Genomic DNA, 13,098 nt, shown 5'->3' on the forward strand with positions numbered 1-13,098 from the left:
AGCTCAGTGTGTGTGTGTGTGTTGCCCCTGCTGGAGGGAATGAGGACTGCTCAATGTGTGTGTGTGCACATGCGTGTGCCACTCTACAGGAGGAAAAGGTGCAGTCTCACGTCTGATTGCTGTAGCCGTGTGTGTGACAGAACAAGAAGGAGAGCACATCGGGGAAAGCAGAGAGTTACCAATAAGCAAACACCCAGCCAAGATACAGACGGGTCGTCAAGTGGCAATTCCAAAAGGGACAGTGTAGACAAACACCTGAGTTTATACTTGAATCTGGCCTGATCTGCAGCAGTGCTGGCTGACCGACATGCCCACTCAGGCTACTCGGAGATGTGGGCTCTTTCTTCAGCTACTCCGGGTCAGGACGGCATAGCTATTAGGTTTAATTTTAAAACCAGGGGTATGTTAGAATTTACCTTCAAAGGCTTCCTAATTAAACCCAGAGAACCTAAGGGATTGTGTCCCGGGAAGCTCAGAATTCAGGTGAAATACACCGACTCTACCACATCCATGGCATACACAGGCACCCTGACTTGCTGCAAAGTTGTTTGAATTTCTTTTATATGCAAGGGATCTGTTCCACTTGGGTAGGATTTTTCTCTTCCCCCATGGAACTGAGGGGAGAATACCATTCAAAACAAACAGAATTCAGACATGAAGGCTCAGATTCATGTCTTAGTTATTCAAAGGCAATTATTGAGTAAACATGTTGAAGTCAAATGTCTTCTTCCAGATTTACACAGGTGAAGTCTGAGTCACAGTGCTCTGTTAGTATTTTATTTTTAAAATGGACAGCTTGACAGATACAAGAGTGTGTATGGGGATAGGTAGATAGATGAATGAGTGTGTATTGGGATGGATGGATGGATGTTGATGTAAATTGGCCAAGCTTAATTAAAGTCAATGTGGCTTCACCAACTCATACCATCTGATGAAACCAAAAACACTATCAGAGCTTGTCATTTTTAGCCTAGAAAAATGCAGGCTGAGAAGGATCTGGTTGCCCTCTATAAATACATCAAAGAGGTAAACTCCAGGGAGAGAGATGAGCTATTGAAGCTAAAGAACAAAGTTGCCACAAGAACACATAGAATCATGGAATATCAGGGTTGGAAGGGACCTCAGGAGGTCATCTAGTCCAACTCCCTGCTCAAAGCAGGACCAATCCCCAATTAAATCATCCCAGGCAGGGCTTTGTCAAGCCTGACCTTAAAAACTTCTAAGGAAGGAGAGTCTACCACCTCCCTAGGTAACGCATTCCAGTGTTTCACCACCCTCCTAGTGAAAAAGTTTTTCCTAATATCCAACCTAAACCTCCGCCATTGTAACTTGAGACCATTACTCCTTGTCCTGTCCTCTTCCACCACTGAGAATAGTCTAGAACCATCCTCTCTGGAACCACCTCTCAGGTAGTTGAAAGCAGCTATCAAATCCCCCCTCATTCTTCTCTTCTGCAGACTAAACAATCCCAGTTCCCTCAGCCTCTCCTCATAAGTCATGTGTTCCAGACCCCTAATCATTTTTGTTACCCTTCGCTGGACTCTCTCCAATTTATCCACATCCTTCTTGTAGTGTGGGGCCCAAAACTGGACACAGTACTCCAGATGAGGCCTCACCAATGTCGAATAGAGGGGGACGATCACGTCCCTCGATCTGCTCGCTATGCCCCTACTTATACATCCCAAAATGCCATTGGTCTTCTCGGTAACAAGGGCACACTGCTGACTCATATCCAGCTTCTCGTCCACTGTCACCCCTAGGTCCTTTTCCGCAGAACTGCTGCCTAGCCATTCGGTCCCTAGTCTGTAGCGGTGCATTGGGTTCTTCCGTCCTAAGTGCAGGACCCTGCACTTATCCTTATTGAACCTCATCAGATTTCTTTTGGCCCAATCCTCCAATTTGTCTATGTCCCTCTGTATCCTATCCCTGCCCTCCAGCGTATCTACCACTCCTCCCAGTTTAGTATCATCCGCAAATTTGCTGAGAGTGCAATCCACACCATCCTCCAGATCATTTATGAAGATATTGAACAAAACCGGCCCCATGACTGACCCCTGGGGCACTCCACTTGACACCGGCTGCCAACTAGACATTGAGCCATTGATCACTAGACACATAGACAGGAGTAGCTTCCCCATCAGAGGAGTTGGGGGGCAGACAACCTATCCAGTTAGAAACTGGAGCTGGGTCAGTTTATGAATGGGATGATATGATAGGGTTACCTGTAGTAGCCAGAACTGGACTGGATTGGACTGGACTGAATGATCCAGGAGGTCCCTTCCATTCCTGTGTCCCTATGAGCTGGCCCATAATGCCCACATGCAAAATATTTTTTTCTCTTCCTTCTGCAGATGAGCTATACCAGTGAAACTGCACAGAGGAATCACAGCACGGTGACCCAACTCATTTATCTTGGCTTCTCCCAGGATCCAGTGACACGAGCATTACTTTGCGTAGGTTTCTCCATTATCTACACTTTCTCCCTGATTGGCAACAGCATCATCAACTTCATCACAATGCTGGACTTGGCCCTCCACACCCCTATGTATTTCTTCCTCTGGAACCTGTCCTTCTTGGAGAGCTGCTACATCTCTGTCACCATCCCCAAGATGCTGGTCAACTTTGTCTCTGAGGACAGGACCATCTCCTTCACTGGGTGAACCATCCAGATGCATTTCGTCTTTTCTCTTGGGACAGCAGAGTGCTACCTGCTGGCCGCCATGGCATACAGGGCCATCTGCTCCCCTCTGCACTACCCCACCATTATGAATCCCAGAGCCCGTGCCAAGATGGCTGCTGTCTGCTGGCTCTGTGGAATCCTGATGCCTATGGGCAAAGTGATTTGCATCTTCTCCTTGCCCTACTGTGGGCCCAACAAGATCAACCACTTCTTCTGCGACATCCACCCTGTGCTGAAGCTGGCCTGTGGGGACACCTCCAGGAGCGAGGTCTTCATTGTACTGATCAGCCTAATGATCACTGTCATCCCCTTCCTAATGGTGCTGGTGTCCTATGCCTGCATCCTCTACACCATCCTGAAGACAACTTCATCCGAGGGAAGGCACAAAGCTTTCTCCACCTGCTCCTCCCACCTCACTGTAGTCATCTTGTTCTATGGCTCAACCTGTGCTACGTACCTGCAGCCCAAGTCCAGCCACGTAGCGGACATGGACAGAGTGGTGGCCCTATTTTATACCGTCGTCACCCCCACGTTAAACCCTATGATCTACAGCCTAAGGAACCAGGAGGTGAAGGCTGCTCTGAAGAGACTGAGGGGGAGGAAAAGATTTTCATGAAAGATTTAAAAGCTTTGGAACTGTCCAGTTCAAATTAGGACTTTTTATCAAAATAACTTAAAAATTACCAAACAATTTCTTCTGGCTGGGTTTTCACATTACAGCATGGTGTCTCTCCTCTCATGTCTATGGTTCTGATATATGAGCACCTGTCTGAAAACTAAAGCCAGACAGCTGAACATCTTTCTTTCTTTCTTTCTTTCTTTCTTACAGTTACTTAGGAATAAATGTACTGATGCCAATGTTGACACCCTGGGGACTTGTTCACATGGGGATACTCAAGAAAATTAATCCAAATTAACTAAAGGTGTGGATTAAAAGTGGATTAGCTAAACTACATTAAACCCGTCTGTGGACACTTTCATTTGGAATTACAGTGGCCTTACTTTGGAAGTGGAATTAAACTAACCTGAATTAAGGCTATATTAATTTTGAATGAGGTTTAATGCAGTTTATCTAAATCTCTTTTAGTACACATTTGGGCCTGTTCTACACTAAAAATTTAGCTTGACCCAGCTTTATTGCTCAGGGGAGTGAAAAATCCACACCCCTAAGCAGCATAGTGAAACTGTTCTAATCCCCAGTGTAGTTAGTGCTAGTTGGCCAGAAGAATTCTTTCATCCACCTAGCTACTACCTCTTGGGGAGGTGGATTACCTGTACTGACAGAAGAACCCCTCCAGTTCTCATAGGTAGTGTCTACACTGAACATAAAAACAGCCATACTGGGTCAGATCAATGGTCCATCTAGCCCAGTATCCAGAGCTTAATTTGTGTTTGGGGCTTGCTAGGGCTGAGCCTTAGCATCCCTAGGCTTGAGAGTTCACAGCCCCAGCATGTCTGGTCTTGCTGTGTCAGACAGAGGCACCAACTTTTTATTAAGAAAAGGAGTACTTGTGGCACCTTAGAGAGGGGTAGCTCAGTGGTTTGAGCATTGGCCTGCTAAACCCAGGGTTATGAGTTCAATCCTTGAGGGGGCCATTTAGGGATCTGGGGCAAAAACTGGGGATTGGCCCTGCTTTGAGCAGGGGTTTGGATTAGATGACCTCCTGAGGTCCCTTCCAACCCTGATATTCTATGACTTCTATGATTCTATGACCAACAAATTTATTTGAGCATAAGCTTTCGTGAAGTGAGCTGTAGCTCATGAAAGCTTATGCTCAAATAAATGTGTTAGTCTCTAAGGTGCCACAAGTCCTCCTTTTCTTTTTGCGAATACAGACTATCACAGCTGCAACTTTCTATTGTGTCAGGGGTGCTCTCCCCTGCTCTGCTCCAGGCCCTGCCCCCACTCCTCCCCTTCCCCAAAGGCCCCATGCCTTCCCCGCCTCTTCCTGCCCCGATCTGCCATGCCCTGCCTCATCCCACCCTGTTCCGCCCCCTCCCCTGAGTACACCCTGCCCTCGCTCCTCCCCGCTCTGTCCCAGTGCCTCCTGCATGCCGCTAAACAGATGATCACTGGGGAGAAAGGGGAAAGTTGATCAGGGATGGGCGATGAGCACCCACCATATTTTTTCAACCCCTCTGCTCAAAACAGGACTAACCCCAACTAAATCATCCCAGCCAGGGCTTTGTCAAGATGGGCCTTAAAAAACCTCTAAGGATGGAGATTCAACCACCTCCCTAGGTAACCCATTCATGTGCTTCACCACCCTCCTAGTGAAATAGTGTTTTCTAGTATCCAACCTAGACCTCCCCCACTGCAACTTGAGACCATTGCTCCTTGTTCTGTCATCTGCCACCACTGAGAACAGCCAAGCTCCACCCTCGTCGGAGCCCCCCTTCAGGAAGTTGAAGGCTGCTATCAAATCCCCCCTTACTCTTCTCTTCTATAGACTAAATAAGCCCATTTCCGTCAGTCTCTCCTCGTAAATCATATGCTCCAGCCCCCTGATTTCCCTCTACTAGATTATCTCTAATTTGTCCACATCCTTTTTGTAGTGGGGGCCCAAAACTGGATGCATACTTCAGATGTGGCCTCACTAGTGCTGAATAGAGGGGAATAATCCCTTCCCTCCATCTGCTCGCAATCCTCCTACTAATGCAGCCCAATATGCCATTAGCCTTCTGGGCAACAACAGCACACTCCTGACTCATATCCAACTTCTCATCCACTGTAATCCCCAGGTCCTTTTCTACAGAACTGCTGCTTAGCCAGTCGGTCCTCAGACTGTAGCGGTGCATGGGATTCTTCTGTTCTAAGTGCAGGACTCTGCACTTGTGCTTGTTGAACCTCATCGGATTTCTTGTGGCCCAATCCTCCAATTTGTCTAGGTCACTGTGGACCCTATCCCCACCCTCCAGCATATCTACCTCTCCCCCCACCCATCCCCGATCAATTGCTGAGGGTGCAATCCATCCCATCATCCAGATCATTAATGAAGATGTTGAATAAAACCGGCCCCAGGAATGACCCTTGGGGCATTCCACTTGATACTGGCTGCCAACTAGACATCAAGCTGTTGATCATTACCCGTCGAGCCCGACAATCTAGCCAGCTTTCTATTCACCTTATAGTCCATTCATCCAATCCATACCTTTTTAACTTGCTGGCAATAATACTGTGGGAGGCTGTAACCAAAGCTTTGCTAACGTCAAGGTATATCATGTCCACTACTTTCCCCATATCCACAGAGTCAGTTATCTCATCATAGAAGGCAATCAGGTTGGTCAGGCGTGACTTGCCCTTGGTGAATGCATGTTGACTGTACCTGATCACCCTCCTCTCCTCCAAGTGCTTCAAAATGGATTCCTTGAGGACCTGCTCCATGATTTTTCTGGGGACAGAGGTGAGGCTGACCGGTCTGTAGTTCTCCAGATTCTCCTTCTTCCCTTTTTAAAAGATGGGCACTACATTAGCTTTTTTCCATCATCCAGGACGTGGCCAGATCACCACAAGTTTTCAAAGATAATGGCCAATGGTTCTGCAATCACATCAGCCAACTCCGTCAACACCCTCGGATACATTGCATCCAGCCCCTTGGACTTGTGCATGTCCAGCTTTGTTAAATAGTCCTTAACCTGTGCTTTCGCGGCTGAGGGCTGCTCACCTCCTCCCCATACTGAGCTGCCCAGTGCAGCAGTCTAGGAACTTACCTTATCTGTGAAGACTGAGACAAAAAAAACATTGAGTATTTCAGCTTTTTCACATCATCTGTCACTAGGTTGCAATAAGGGGCACACACTTTCCCTGACCTTCTTCTTGTTGCTATCCTACCTGTAGAAACCCTTCTTGTTACCCTTTACATCCCTTGTTAGCTGCAACTCCAATTGTGCTTTGGACTTCCTGATTACACCCCTGAATGCTTTTAAGCAATATTTTTATACTTGTCCCTAATCATCTGTCCAAGTTTCCACTTCTTGTAAAATTCCTTTTTGTGTTTAAGATCACTGAAGATTTCTCTGTTAAGTGTTACCTAGCAGCTCTGTGTTCTTGGGGAACCAGGGGTGCAGTACCCAGCCTTTTTGACTCAGGAAACACCCTCCCCCACCCCGCAACCTCTGCTTGAACCAAATCTGCATCAGAAGAAAGACTTAAAACAAGCAATGAAAAGGCAGTGGGAGGCACACCTAAACCCCTGGGATAAGGATGACAGGATTAAGGAAACTCTCCCAGCCTCATTTGCATTGAAGATGGGACAAGGTAGCTTCTCCATTAGCTTGCAGAATGGAGAACAGAGATTCCAAGGCAAGAAACACATGGAACTCTGGGACCAGAAAACCAGGGAAGCACTGCATGATGTGGGATCTCAGCTCCAGAGGTTAATGAACCCACTCCTGCACACACCCAGTTCAGTAGTTATCAGACCAATTCTAATAATAAATCCTTTATTGGTATCCAAAATAGTGAAGCTTCCTAATTGCATTGTGAGCTGCCTCCAAGGAACACCACCCAAAGCCCCGAATGATCAACTGCCATGGTCTAGCCTGAACAAAACAACTTTGGTATATTCCCTTGTTTACAGATAAACAAATCTAGTGTTCTCCCTTGTGGAAGAAAACAATGTCCTTACTGAGTTTGAAGCAACAAGCCAGAGGCACCTTTATTATGAGCAACTGCAATTGTATGGGAGAGTACATACGGGCAGGGATTCCCCTCCCTAGGCAGGTCTCCGTTAGATAAACAATTAGGGCAAGCATTTATACCTTTTGTTACAGACAATAATAATCAACAACCGCATCTTGTTTATACATATTCCTTCTGATATCTTACTTTTCTCAGTAGTTCCTGCTACAGTCTGTATTCCATTATTATCTAACACAAGGTAGAAAAACAGTATCTCTTACAGTTTTTTTTGTTCCATTCACTTTCCACTTGCCCAGGCCCTGCCTTGAAAGCTTGCATTATTAGAGCTAGTGTTAGCCTGACTCTTACTTTATTCCTAGAAGTCAAGATATCTGCGTTCAAATTCCCTTTATCCTTTTCTCTACTTCCACACCCTTGAACCATTGTTGTTTCTCTACAAAAACACGTGCCCATGAGTGTTCAGATGCCTGGATCCAAAATCTGCATCAGTTTCATTGGGACTTCATCTTCTTCTGACTGATCATGCTGGGGGCTCTGCCTGTCTCCAGCACTCCGGACCCTCAGCCACCAACACCTTCTGGGACCCGCAATCGATTCAAGCTTCATGGAGTGGTGAGAACCCAGCTCTCTCTCTTTCTCGGTATAGCCTTCTGACCCTGTGTCAGAGTTCCCTCGCCACTCTGAACTCTAGGGTACAGATGTGGGGACCAGCATGAAAGACCCCCTAAGCTTATTTTTACCAGCTTAGGTTAAAAACTTTCCGAAGGCGCAAATTCCACCTTGTTCTTGAACAGTATGCTGCCACCACCAAGTGATTTAGACAAAGAACAGGGAAAGGACCACTTGGAGTTCCTATTTCCCCAAAATATCCCCCCAAGCCCTTACACCCTCTTTCCTGGGGAGGCTTGAGAATAAACAAGATGAGCACAAACCAGCCTTGGATTTTTGAGACCCAAAAACCCCAATCAGATTCTTAAAAAAACAGAACTTTATTAGAAGAACAAAAAAAGATAAGAGAACAACTCTGTACGATCAGAATGGAAGATAATCTTACAGGCAGTCAGATTCAAAACATAGAGAATCACTCTAGGCAAAACCTTAAGTTACAAAAAGACACAAAAACAAGAATACACATTTCCTCCAGCACAGCTAATTTCACAAGCCAAAACAAAGAAAACCTAATGTATTTTCCAGCTAGATTACTTACTAACTTTACAGGAGCTGGAGGGCTTGCATCCTTGATCTGTTCCTGGCAAAGGTATTACACAGACAGACAAAAGCCTTTTCCCCCCCTCCAGATTTGAAAGTATTTTGTTCCCTCATTGGTCATTTTGAGTCAGGTGCCAGCTAGGTTACCTGAGCTTCTTAACCCTTTACAGGTAAAAGGACTTTGCCTCTGGCCAGGAGGGATTTTATAACACTGTATACAGAAAGGCAGTTACCCTTCCCTTTACATTTATGACATGGCTCGCAAATCAGATAGTGTCGGACAGCCGGTTCCACACTGGCTGTGATTTCTTCCTGGAGCTCTAGGAGAAAACATAGTTAATAAGACACATGCATCTCTAGAGATACTACTGATTATATAAAAACTAACAATTTCCAAATTTCAAGGAAGATTTTAACCAGTTGATTCTGGGAAACTTTCACTGGAGAGTGCATCAGCCGCCTTGTTAGAAGTTCCTGAAATGTGTTGTATTTCAGAATCAAAATCCTGGAGAGCTAAACTACACCGAAGAAGTTTTTTGTTATTGTCCTTGACGGTATGAAGCCACTTCAGTGCAGAATGATCAGTTTGCAGGTGGAAACGCTGTCGCCAAACGTATGGGCGTAGCTTTTCCAGAGCGTACATGATGGCGTAACATCCCTTTTTGCTGATTGACCAGTGGCTTTCCCTCTCAGACAGTTTTTTGCTGAGAAACACGACAGCATGGAATTCTTGATCCGGTCCTTCCTGCATTAAAACTGCTCCCACACCACGCTCAGACGCATTTGTGGTTACTAGGAACGGATTGTCAAGGTCTGGGGCCTTTAGCACAGGGTCAGACATGAGTGTCTCTTTAAGCTGGTTAAAGGCCTTCTGACACTCTTCAGTCCACTGAACTGCATTTGGCTGGGGTTTTTTGGTTAGGTCTGTTAGTGGGGCGGCAATTTGGCTGTATTGTGGTACAAATCGCTGTAATATCTGACCAAACCTAAGAAGGATTGGACATGTTTTTTTGACTTTGGGACAGGCCACTTTTGGATAGCATCCACTTTGGCCTGTAGGGGGTTGATAGTTTCTTGACCCAGCTGGTATTCAAGGTAAGTCACTCTGTTTAGGCCTACTTGACACTTAGCCTTAACTGTCATTTCTGCCTCCCTTTTGAGCTTGAAGGCTTTTTGTAGATGTTCCAGGTGTTCTGCCCAGGAATCTGAAAATATGGCCACATCGTCAAGGTAGGCGACTGCATATTCTCCCAATCCCTCCAGGAGACCATTTACAACTTTTTGGAAGGTGGCGGGTACATTTCGCAGCCCGAAAAGGAGCACATTAAATTCATACAGGCCAACATGTGTGATGAAGGCTGACCTTTCCTGGGCTGATTCATCTAGTGGTACCTGCCAGTATCCCTTGGTTAAGTCCAAGGTAGAGATGAACTGGGCCCATCCCAGTTTCTCTAATAGTTCATCTGTGCGTGGCATTGGATAGTCGTCTGGGCAAGTTACAGCATTTAGCTTACGGTAGTCCATGCAAAAACGTATCTCCCCATCTGATTTGGGAACTAGAACCACTGGAGATGCCCATTGCACTGCCAGAGGGGTGGATCTGCAGCATATCCTGGGTCTCCCGTTCTACAGCAGTTTTAGCTTGAGGAGACACCCGGTAAGGTTGGGCTCTAAATGGGTGAGCATTACCTGTGTCAATGGAGTGGTATGCCCCTTCAGTCAGTTCTGGGGTGGCTGAGAACATCGACGCGCAGCTAGTGCACAGCTCCTTGATCGGCTGTTGCTGCATATACCCAAGGGTCATGGAGAAGTTCACCTCTTCCACACCACCAGCACTTTCCCCTTCATAGTAGACATCTTCATGCCAATCAGCATCATCTCCTCTGTGGGCTGTAAACTGACAAATCTTTAATTCTCTGGAAAAAAAGGGCTTTAGAGAATTAATGTGGTACTCCTTAGGCTTTCAGTCTGAGGTGGGGAATGCTTTGAGATAATTAACAGCTCCCAGGCGCTCTTGGACCATGAATGGCCCTTCCCACGAGGCTTCCATTTTATGGGCCTGGAGCACCTTCAAGACCATGACCTGGTCTCCTACTTGGAAGAAACGCTCTCTGGCATGTTTATCATACCAGGCTTTTTGCTCTTTTTGAGCGTCTTGTAGATTTTCTTTAGCAAGGGCTAAAGAGGTTAGGAGGGTGTTTTGTAGTTTGGTTACAAAGTCCAGAATGTTAGTTCCTGGAGAAGGTGTAAACCCCTCCCATTGCTGCTTCACCAACTGTAATGTCCCCTTAACCTCATGGCCATATACAAGTTCAAATGGTGAAAACCCTAAACTGGGATGTGGTACAGCTCTGTAGGCGAAGAGCACCTGCTGCAACACTAGGTCTCAATCATCGGAGTATTCATTTACGAATTTACATATCATGGCCCCCAAAGTTCCATTAAACTTTTCCAGCAGGCCATTTGTTTGATGGTGGTAAGGAGTGGCAACCAAGTGATTCACCCCATGAGCCTCCCAAAGGCTTTCCATTAGTTCCTGCGTCTGTAAGGATGTCGGAGGGCCAACCTACCTTGGCAAAAATGTCTGTTAGTGCCTGGCACACACTTTTAGCCCTGATGTTGCTTAGAGCTACTGCTTCCGGCCATCGAGTGGCAAAATCCATGAAAGTCAGTTTGTACTGCTTTCCTGTGGATGTCTTTTTCGGAAAAGGACCCAGAATATCCACAGCTACTTGCTGAAATGGAACCTCAATGATGGGGAGTGGCTGGAGAGGGGCTTTGACCTGGTCTTGGGCGTTTTCCCACTCTTTGGCACACCTCACAAGACTGGACATAGGTAGAAACATCCTTGCCCATTCCCTCCCAGTGGAACAACTTTCCCAAATGGTCTTTGGTTCTGTTCACCCCGGCATGGCCACTAGGATGATCATGGGCTAAGCTCAAGAGCTTGGCCCGGTACTTAGTTGGAACTACCAACTGTCTCTGAGGATGCCACTCTTCCTGGTGTCAACTAGAAAGAATTTCCTTGTATTAAAGTCCTCTTTCTACAACAAACCTGGATTGATTAGAAGAGCTGAGAGGCGGTGGGTTACTCCGTGCCATGGTCCAAGCTCTCTGGAGGCTTTCATCTGCTTCCTGTTTGGTCTGGAACTGTTCGCTTGATGTTGGAGACATTAGTTCTTAATTGGATTGTGGACCTGGGCTTGGTCCCTCTGGAAGCGATGCAGGTGATGGGCTGTTTCCGTCGACTGTGAACCACTCTCTGCTGGTGCACTATGTTGGGGTTCAGGCTCCGGCTGAGCCTCTTGTATAGGGTTATCTGCTGCTGCCAGTGCAGGTTCGCTGGGCCCTCTGGTGTTGGGGTTGCAAGCACTGGATTCAGTGCTGGCAATGGTTCTGGTTCTGGGACTGGCTCTGTCTGGGTCTCTGGGACTGGATCCACTACTGCTGTTGCAGACGTTGGCATGGGGTCTAGTTCCATCACCTCTGACTGGGTCCTGGTAGAAGTCTCCGGAACAGAGCTAGGTGTGACAGTTTGCTTCACCTGGCTGCAGTTGACCATTCCCACCCTCTTAGCTAGCTTCCCATGATTGGCCAGGTCTTCCCCCAACAGCATGGGGATGGGATAATCATCATAGAGTGCAAAAGTCCATGTTCCTGACCAGCCCTTGTACTGGACAGGCAACTTGGCTGTAGGCAAGTCAAAAGAGTTTGACTTGAAGGGTTGAATTGTTACTTGGACCTCTGGGTCAATTAAATTGGGGTCCACTAAGGAAGCGTGGATAGCTGACACTTGTGCTCTGGTGTCCCTCTATGCTGTTACCTTCTTCCCACCCACATTCACAGTTTCCCTCTGCTCTGACGGTATCTGGGAGGCATCTGGGCCTGAGGACCTTTGGTGTGACTCCAGTGGGGTTCTTGGGGCAGTTGGCCTTTACATGCCCGAGCTTGTTACATTTAAAACATCGCCCAACTGACTGGTCACTGGGGCGAGGTGGGTTGCCGGAGAACAGTGTGGTGGGACGATAAAGTGTCTGGGATTTTCCTTGGGGTTCAGTTGGGGTCTTGGGTTGCCCCCGGTAGTAGGGTGTGGTCTGAGGGTGTCCTTCTGGTATCCGCTCAAATTGCGACCAGGGTTGTTCCTCTCTCCTCCATCCACCTGTTTTGTTCCGGTTTGCCCTGCCTCTCTGGTGGTCTGGAACTGCTCATATTGATGAGCATAAGAAGCAAGACTTTCTGCTGAGTCTATTTTCTTATCCCATAAACACTGTTTTATATCATCCTCAGACATATTCAGGAATTGCTCCTGTATCATCAAATGCCACATTCCTCCAAAGCTAGTTACATCCCATCCTTTGAGCCTTTTATCAAACAGATCTGTCATCTGGTTTACATAAGCCACATTACTTAGTCCAGGCCCTCTCGTAAGGGTTCAAAATTTTATTCTGTAAGTTTCAGGTGTAACTTGAAATTCTTTTAAAACAAAATCCTTGAATTTACCATAGTCAGAAGCCTCACCAATAGGCATATTATTGAATATGTCCAGAGCTCTTCCAGTCAATTTTGC

The 13,098-nt window shown here is 46.7% G+C and overlaps 1 pseudogene; it reads left to right on the top strand.

Annotated features, from left to right (window-relative positions):
• Positions 1-2,351: 2,351 nt before the first annotated feature.
• Positions 2,352-3,296, top strand: LOC144273812 (olfactory receptor 10A2-like; annotated as a pseudogene).
• Positions 3,297-13,098: the final 9,802 nt, after the last annotated feature.

This window comes from Eretmochelys imbricata, chromosome 13 (genome assembly GCF_965152235.1).
Source record: "Eretmochelys imbricata isolate rEreImb1 chromosome 13, rEreImb1.hap1, whole genome shotgun sequence".
In the NCBI taxonomy this organism is placed as follows: domain Eukaryota; kingdom Metazoa; phylum Chordata; order Testudines; family Cheloniidae; genus Eretmochelys; species Eretmochelys imbricata.